The sequence below is a fragment of the Montipora capricornis genome, chromosome 5, assembly GCF_036669925.1.
Source record: "Montipora capricornis isolate CH-2021 chromosome 5, ASM3666992v2, whole genome shotgun sequence".
In the NCBI taxonomy this organism is placed as follows: Eukaryota; Metazoa; Cnidaria; class Anthozoa; order Scleractinia; family Acroporidae; genus Montipora; species Montipora capricornis.
Genome location: NC_090887.1, coordinates 30,170,559 through 30,180,558, shown reverse-complemented (window position 1 = coordinate 30,180,558; position 10,000 = coordinate 30,170,559). Strand labels below are relative to the sequence as shown.

Below are 10,000 nucleotides of genomic sequence, written 5' to 3'. Positions count from 1 at the left end.
TTGAAGCACTTTAGATTGAGTATCTTTCTTTCGACGAAGAAAAATGTTAGAAATAAATTCTCTATTCTCATGTTGGGATTCGAGCACAATAGCAACTATCTCTTGATCAACAATGTCACATTCTTGTGCATTAAAACCGATTTCCCACAGTACGTGGGTTTGGTGCGATCCAACACTACCAATAAATTCAATTTTGTAACCCTTTACGGCTTGTAAAATATAGCTATCACTTGTAATAGTTTCCCAAGCCGAGAAAAAGTGCTGCAATCGGCCTGCAATTTTAAGTTCAACATGTTGTGAACATACCTCATTAGAGGAATTGTTGACCTCAGGTCCAATGTTCCTGGGCTTGTTTGTTTTTCGCATTCTTCCGATAACTCTTTCCTTGATAGGTGCCACCGGCTTGTGCCGATGGCCTTGACCCAAAAAAATTAGGCCGTTTTGATGAGTGATATCGGGCGTTTCTGCCATATCCAAAGGAGGCCCGACTTTTGTACCCGAAGGCATTTGCGTTCGAGGTACGGGAATGAGGAACTTTCTTTCCCACTCGATTAACCTCGGTGAAGTCCTTGACCTGCTTGGGTAACTCATCGCCAAAGAGAAAAGAAGTGGGTTCGATTGAGCTCAAACACAAGTGCTTGTAATCATCATGAAGATCTGGTTTGATCATTTCTTTATGACGCATGTTTATCTCTTTGTTGGCATTCGCAAGCATTGCGATGCTGTCCGATAAGCTTGAATCAAATCTCTTCCCTCGGGAATTTAGTCAAGGCATCCAAGAACCGTGTTTGTCGCTAAAACGACACCAGTAATCCCCTTCATTAAAGAGGTTTGGACTTTTTGCATGCAAAGATCTTGTGATCTTACATTCGCACTCAAGTTGTCCCATATGAGCTGATTAACTTTCACTTTCGTGCCTCACACTTCTGAGGACATGCTATTCGATTCATTTTTCCTACGGCTTGTCATCGGCGATTCCTTTAGTCAGCAAGCTGTTGACAATAACCGAGAGATTGCCGTCAATTGGGTCCCCAACCTCATCTGCTTTTAGATCTTGTTTGATGCTGTCTAGAACAGCACTTTTGGGATCCTCATTAGAGGCTTTTCCCGTTTTCTCTCAAGCGCCCTTTTTCCTGCTGTCAAGCAAGGATTCGATACTCGGATTTTCCCGGTCTTTTTGCTTCTCGCTTGTTGGCTCTTCTGGGTCACTGATTTCGAGATGTGACTCCACTGTATCAAGCAAATTGCTCTCAAATTTGTCCACCATGTTAGAAAAGCAATCCTTAATCGCTTTAGTGAGAGAACCGCTCATAGTGGTAAAGCCGCTCTGAATTGACGTTTCAAGGGACAACATTTGCTGATTAGAGCATGTTGTGTCGGAGGCGGGAATCAGAGATTTCCCGCTGGTTTCTCTTCTGCCCGTAGCACTTTCACCATCGAAACTACCGGTTCTTGCATGCTCAAAGACATTTCTTCCATCCTCTGATGAGTCCAAGGATTTGTTCTTTGATTTTTGCCCGTGACTTCGCATGTTAAAGTCCACAGAACACTCAAAGAGTCCGCTCGCAATGAAGGCAACAACGCAATGAGTTCATGCAGGCACAATGCTATCTCATGTGATCTCTCATTGCAGTGACAAGGTAGAATTAAAGAAGTTCCTTGTCCTCTTTGTAATACCACCATATCTACTTCTTTATGTGAGGACGAAAAAAATCTTAATGTGTAGTGTTCCAGCAAATGCAAATTGCCGTGGTGTATCATGACCAGTGAATACTGGTCGAGGTTAGCCAAAATCGCCGTCCATGTATTAGATCGTTTTAAACCTTTTTGTCCCAATGAAGATAATCAAATATTTTACGATCGATGTCTTTCTTTTTTGAATTTACTACATAGGACTCGATGAATCTGATATAAACATTCAGTTATTGAGCACTTTATTGATGGGGCAACGTTTATTTGAAACGCAAAGGCAATCCATGGATAACAAACTAAAAGATATTTTTGAGCTCGTGTTGAACATTGGTGATGTGATCTATAAAAAAATAATTTATTTTTATTTTAGAATGGAGAACTTGTTTCTTTGGTTTAGAACCAACTAAATATGATTTATTTGGTGTCTTGTTTTGTTGTTTATCGTGTAGAAAGGATTGTCGATTAGTTGAATTTTGTTATATATGTGATTACATTTTTTAATTTTATTTTTAAGATGGCTTATTATCTAATCTTACCTTGTGTAAAGAAGCATTTCACATATTGAAAGATAGATTGGATGTTTTGCAGAATGAAGTATTGTTAATAAAACAAAAAATTGCAAAATAAATAATCTTATATTTTCAGTGTCCTGTGAAGTTTGTGGAACGTGGATTAACACCCTGGAAAGCCATCCTGTTTTGTTTTAAATAAAATAAATGGAACGGTACTGAATATTTAAGATGTGATGATTGTTATTATTATTATAATTATTAACTTATTTTATTATTTTTTTAGAATGTCCTTTTTGTTGCTCAAATAAGATTTTCATTCAGAAACTAGATTTTTATAATCATCTTTTAGAACATTTCGACCTTTCTATATATCCAACTAATAAACTAAAATAGTTTAAAATAATTTTTTAACCTATATACAATCCACGCAGATGTAACAGAGTATACGTTCTCATAACTTTTCTCAATAATAATACATTTATTTTCAAATAGATGCTTTGTGTTGGATGTGTGAATATCACACGGCACTCGACAACTCTAATTTATGTCAAAATTTTTCGAACGAGTGCGGTAGTTGTGAATTTTTTAAATGTACTCGTTTTGATGAGAAGCGTCAAAAAAGTTTCTGTGATTATTGTTTACAATTTTGTCCTTGTACTAATGCAATATTAAATGATGATGTCATTAAACTCTTGTGACTACTCTAAGAGTTTAATGACATTATTACTTAGAGTAGTCACAAGAGTTTAATGACCCTTGAGGGCGAAGGGTCTAATTGTTTTAGTATCACCCAACTAGTCGGACAGAAAAGGCAATAACAAAGTTAGCAAATGCAAGTTGAAGAAATATTTATTTGGGAATAAAGCGAAAGCATCACGCTTTTCGCTACTCGAGGACTATTAATAATAGTCCTGTAGTAGTGCAGCCAATAGAAATGCAGGATTTGCATTAGTCCACTAGTTGTGTGATACTAATGTATTTTATTTTCAAAATAAATGTTTTGTGTTTTGTGGAAATGTCAGTCTTGTCCTTGAATGGCGATAAAAACAAAAAACAAATTTTTAGTTTGTAGAAGTGCACGTTTATTAAAAAAACGAAAACAACAAGAAGAGGAAGTTTTAAAAAGCAACAAAAAACAAAAAATTATTATAGACCAATCAGATATGGACCACAATTTTTTCTGTAATTTATGCTATCCTCGTTTTCACAGTTCGAATAATATCAAGACGTCGCCTGTCATTTGTTGTAGTTTATTATGAATCATTTTGAGTCGTTTGTAGGTTTATTGAACGAAGGATGTGAAGACTTTCAACCTATAGATACGATGGTGAATGAAAAAACAACACAAACGTCAAATGGTTTAAATGAATTTTCGAAAACATTGAAACATTCCATGCGTGAAAATATAGTGGAGTTTCAGTTTGAACTTCAAAAGCACATTGTTTCGTTAATGAAAAACACGGATGATTTGGAATTTGTATTGTATGTTCAACGAATTTTTGAAGACTTTAAACGGAATCTAAACAACTTTCTTGATCGTTTTTAATGATTGCTACGCAATACGCATGTCTTTTTATACCACAAGGATGGGAAAATGTGTTTAACTATAATATAGATAGTGTGTCTGTACGATATGTGAGATGTGGACGGTCAGTCCATAAACGAGTGTTGTATGTACAGGTGTACATTGTTACTAATTTGAAAATAATTCGTTGAATAATAGGTCGATGATAGGAAATTGATTAATACTACACTGAATCGATGATAAAATTGGCTAATACTAAAAAAAAAAAAACTTAGGTGAGTAGGATTTCGTGTAAAACAAAAAGACTTGCCATCTACTTTTTTTGTTTTTTACAGACAAATGTCTAGTGTGTCACATGCCATTAAACGATGAACACGTATATATGTGATACCATTTTAAATTGGTCGTCCAGTGATGAAGATGAGGATTACAATCCATTGAAAATGTGTTGTTATTGTTGAATTTTTCAGCCAAATATATACGTTTAAATCATCAAAAGTGCTTACAGTTTGCTCCTCTGGATTTTTGTTGTGGTGTGGGACGTAAAGCGATTCATCCTTGCACTGGTTTTTGTGGAGTAATGGCACTTTTGATTGCTTTGTTTTACGAAAAGGGCAATAGATTGTGTATGTCTCGTTTTTTTTCATTATTTGCTTTATTTTAAGCTTGTGAGTTGTGATTTTTGTCATACGATTGTAGAAAGACGTGTCTGGCGAATAACACATGATTACTCGATGATTTCACATGATTTTTTGTTATAAAACTCCATTTAATGTTTTTGGTGTTTTTTTTTAGGTTTTCGACCGATTTCCAAAAAATGTGACTTTTGTCGAAATGATACTAATAATCATTTAATAATACATTATTGCATGACTTACGAATCACACGTCAACATAATTATGTTACGATTGTCACACTTTACATATAGGAGTGGTCAATTCTAAACATTTTAATGGAGGTAGAGAGGGTGAGTGTGTTGTGTCGCATTTCACTCAAAAAATGAAACATACCAACAACGACCCTTTGTAGATGTCCTCTACACCCCAATCGTAGCGTGATGATTTGTTCTCGGTGTGTAGAAAACAATTGGGAACATGTAGATATTGCAGTTAAATTTTACTTTCAAGTCAAATTTTTTTAACCTAGGTTATAATTTTTTTAACCTAAATTATAGGTTAAATTTTTTTAACCTAGGTTATAATTTTTTTAACCTAGGTTATAATTTTTTTAACCTAAATTATAGGTTAAATTTTTTTTAACCTAGGTTATAATTTTTTGAACCTAAATTATAGGTTAAATTTTTTTTAACCTAGGTTATAATTTTTTTAACCTAAATTTTGGGGTTAAAATTTTTTTAACCTAGGGTATATAATTTCTCTGGGTTTAGTGATTAGGGTTAAGCACTAATTTCAAATGGTTAGCTTTCAGGGTTAGGTTTGGGACACAACATACCAGTGATGTTCTATGGAATAGTCATGTATGAACGGTGACAGTTGTCAAAGGGGAATCAGCCATTTTTATTCTCAGAGTTTGCTGTTGATTAATAAAACATTTATTCTACTATTCATTTGTATTTGTGTTTATTCTTGTTTTCATACATAATTGCAAAAGTGCATGCAAATATTATTGATAAATATTTATGTGTATCTGTAAATTTCTTGCTTTTTTTTTTGTGTGTACTATTCTTTTTAGACCCCCCCAAAAAACCAGGCCCCTATTTTTTAAACTACACCCCATAAATAAAAGCCCTTTTTAGACAGTTGATAAATAACCTAGGTAAAAAAAAATGACCTAGTTTAAATATTATGAACTAGGTGGAAAATTTTATTCTGGGTTTAAAAAAATTTGACCTGAAAAAAATTCCAAACTACAACATAGATGTGTTAATAAACACGAATCTTTTTTATAGTGATCATGTACAACTTGTGGTGTGATTCTTTTTAGATCATGACATTATGTGGTCTTTGCGATACACCAGATGCATAAAACTACCTCCACCTCAATTCTGTAGCTTGGTGAATCCTAACAAGACTAATCACGGATGTGTGGGTTTTTGTAGTATAGTGTGTCTATTGATGGCTATCAAATTTCTAAACGATGATAAGCATCGCTCTTCGAAATGGTTGCGAGCAAAAAAGAACACAAAAGAAATAGCCAATATTGTAAAAACGTTATTATAAACCGCAAGACTAGACGGTTATGAACGAATGAAAGATGATCCTTTTTAGCTTCGAGAATTCTTTTACTTATTTCATGGATTAAATCGATTAGGATTTAAAAAATATGTATAATTTAATTGTCATTGATTATTTTACTAATGAGGCTATCGTTAGAGAATATGATGATGTTGATCTCTCTAAAACTAGTATTTTTTATCAAAAATGAACAATCATTATGCCTACAAAGAGAAACTCCATGTTTTTCTTTGTTTAACATCGTACACATATTAACCATAGTTAGTTCCAGTAGCATTTCAGCGTCAAAGAAAGGCAAAGAGTTCCTAATATTGAGTGCAAATGAAACAGCACACCGAAATACAGTAACCGATTAGCTCTGTACTTTTCTTGTCTTTGTTATTATTTTCTACAGGAAACGCCTCATTGTCTCCTTCCAGTACGCTCTTGGAATAATCCACCACCTAACGACCAAGAACGACCCCGGCAGCGAGTAAGTATTTCATCTTTTACATTAGCCCCCATGGTATTAAGTATTTGACCTTCTACATTTTCCCTGATAGTAGTTTGACATAGCAATCCTTATTTCCAACATTGAAGCTTTTGAGTATTATGAAATCGAATTATTGACCATCCCTGGTGCCAGTAGCTTTTTAGCTTTAAAATGAACAGAAGGAGACAGTCCTTCAGTATTAATTGCAAATTAAACTACATAATCAGTTATCTATATTGTGTGAAAAGGTAGAAAACAGTATGTGATACAAACAATGTAAGCTTTGAAGAATTTTTAGAATATATTCACTCTTATTCAAACCATTATTATTAATGGTTTGTGAAGAGAGAACAGGAAGCGTTTATCTCTGCTGCAGTGAGTGAGCCGAGGAAGCTCTCTAATCGGGAGAAGAACACATTTTTTTTTCGAAACGGAAGGGAATGTGGTCAAAGGCCTAAGGAATTGTGGTTATGCCCGAATGGAAGAATTAAGATACGCGTTATATCTCTGTTTCGCTTCTCGTACCTGAAACTATCGATAGTCTACAGTGTCACGCAACAAAAACATAAAATTTAAAATCGATGCGTGGGGAATTTTCCAGTTGGCCCGTTGGTTTTTCAAAAGCAGTGACTCTCAAGATTCACATTTTAAACAAGAATTCTCAATATATTTAAAAGATTTTTTTCTTCATCACAAGCACATGTCGATAATAAAAGCTTTTTTCTCTGACAACTCCTAACACGTGTGCTTGAAACGCATAAATCATATGCCTTGAATCTCGGTTTCTAGATTGTTCTCGAAAATATTCTCTGCATGCAAATAATAAAGCGAGGTCAAACTATTTGAAGCTATCAAAAGAGAGGAATCACAAGAAAATCAAGTAAACAGCTAATCAATGACATCAAAGAAAAGAAACAATAAAGTTCATAAGTCAAGGACAGCGTGACCACCGTACTATTGTCATACTGGGTTTTCGACAGCACAATGAAAAAGGTCAAGAACTTAGAATGTTGTAGGAAACAAATATTTTTACCACCTCTCCATTTCTCAGGTCTGTGCGGTACATCGTTTCTGAGTTATTTGTCGAAACGTTTGACGCAACTTTATAAAGTTTCGTATAGAGACACCATGTTGTCCACCAATATGGCGGCCGGTAATCAAGGAAAACATCTCAATGTAGCAGTCATTTTGCAATGAAAATGCTTGCTTTTCGGTCATGAGATAAAATACATGGGTATAAACACATCTCATAATGTACTTGAAAGGCTCAAACTGCTGAGATTCATAGGGATTAAGATTATTATAATTATTATTTTTAACCAAATAGTGACAATTGCTGTAGACGTCACAGAACTGGAAACTTGAAAAAAGATTTATTTCTACAATTGTAGGTCATCTATAACGGAAAACATTGCGATTTGATGACGTCACTGTGAAAACAATTATTTTCTTCTCTCGACTGGGGTCCAGGAGGAGGTACAGTTTAGGAGTCCATATTTTGCACCGTCCCTGCTCAAGATCTATTCAAATCTCCCCTCAATGAATGATTTGCTAGTAACTGGATCCGTGCTTTATACGCAAAGGGCTCTGGGATCGCCAGGATGCAAACATTGTAAGTTGCTGTGAGAAAATGTGTGGCAGAAACTTATTCGACATCCAAAAAATTGATTTTGGAGAGAGATCAATGCTTTTTTCGACACAGTTTTATCAGAAATCGGTCTTGACAATGTTGACATGTGGCAGGTGTAAGTTTTTCTTGGAATATCCGTGAAATATGAGATACCATTTGCTGATTAACTTCCTTGCTAGCGTAAGGTTTATTGTGAAATGGTCTCAAAATATTACATTAGGAATAAATCTGGAGGAAATAACTCAATAAAGCCTTTTCAGTTGTATTTACGTGTGTATGGGCTCGTTTTTTGCCTATTTCTAAACTCAACCATTCAAATAGTATTGGAAATATGCCTAGTGGCAATCATTGTGCTGTGTGGGGTTGTGACAATGATCAAAGGTACCCAGAGAAGCAAAAGATTCTTCCTCACGTTGGAATATTTTACTCACCCAGGAATAACAATGACGTTTTGTCGTGGGCTAGAGCTATTAATCGTGACAAATTCAAGGTTTCGATGAGTACAAAGGTCTGTTGGAATAATTTTGTACGAGGTTACAGAACCTCTGAATGTCCTACACCAACTTTGTACATAACAGAGTATGATTGTGGGAGTACTAAAACCTCAGAGACCTGCTCCAAAGATCAGATCTACAGAGAACTAGTACATGAAGATGACGCTTTTGTATTGGTCGAAGTCAAAGTGGAGCGTGACAAGTTTGCTTAGGTCCAGTGACTTCAGTAATACTTGTAGATGCTAGTTTGACAGAAGAAAAGATTTGTTTACATGTAACAGCTGCCCGGCATATCAGATATGAATTCCCAGTGTTGTTTAAATCAGAGTCTGCTATATTCTATGGAAGAGGAGCATTAAAACAGCTGCCTCGAGGCAGAAGGAGATTGAAATGGTTTGCTTGAGCAGCATCATCGAGTTTGTAGAAATAGCAGCGGCTCAAAAACTGTTGGATTTTTCTCAATCAAACAAGAACTTAACCTTTGGATTACCTCATGTTTCTCATCGCTCATTTCATCTCTCCAAAGAGCAATACAAAAAAATTCCATCTCCTCTGACAACGACTCCCCTGCTCTGAGGAGGTATATTTACAGAAGCCATAATTCGTTTACGCAAGACGTAACTAATAAGAAAACTGCCTAGACAAACGTAAATACAACTAAAAAGGCTTTATTTTGTTATTTCCTCCAGATTTGTACCTAATCTTGTAATATTTCGAGACCATGACAATAAACAGCAATAAACCTTACGGATCCTCCCGCAAGCAAGGTTAATCCGAAAATTTTATCTCATATTACATGGTTATTCAATTATGGTTGAGGTAATTTAACTAACTGACACCTAAAGCAGCCTAAACTGGCCAGACTTAGTATTTTACTCTGTCTCACGCCAGACAATTTTACTGGTTAATGGGGGATACCCCAGAAGTCAATGCGTTAAAGATGGTTCACCCTTGGTATGAATGAGTTGTCAGTAATCGGATCCCTGTTTATACGCAAAGAGTTCTGGGATCGTCAGGGGGAAAACATTGCAAGTCGCTGTCGGAAAATGTATGGTGAAAACTTATTTCAACGTCCAAAAAACGATTTTGGAGAGAGATCAACGCTTTTTTCAACACAGATTTATCAGAAATCGATTTGGGCAATGTTGACATGTGGCAAGTGTAAGTTTTTGTTCGAATATCTGTGAAATATGATTTACCAATTTGCTGATTAACTTCCTTGCTAGCGTAAGGTTTATTGTGAAGTGGTCTCAAAATATTACAAAATTAGGTACGTTTTTGTTTGAACATCTCCCTTCCCCTAGGCAGCATTTCTACGTACCATTTAGGTAAACTAGTTTCGATATGCTCTTGTGACTGATAAAAAAATCAAGCTGGTGATATTGTTTTTGTCTCACAGCTGGCCGTGACACTATTGTCAGCACAAGGCCATTCCGATTGATTTTCTTAGCAGCAATCGGGTCCCCGATTGGACGTCAAT

At 35.4% G+C, this 10,000-nt stretch overlaps 1 protein-coding gene across 1 annotated transcript in view; it reads left to right on the top strand.

The window, feature by feature from the left end:
- Nucleotides 1-10,000, top strand: part of LOC138050060 (uncharacterized) — a 94,930-nt gene that overhangs the window by 40,023 nt on the left and 44,907 nt on the right. Inside the window, exon 7 of the mRNA XM_068896553.1 lies at nt 7,788-8,008. The gene's annotated coding sequence lies outside the window, so the exon portion shown is untranslated. The remainder of the gene's footprint in view (nt 1-7,787; nt 8,009-10,000) is intronic.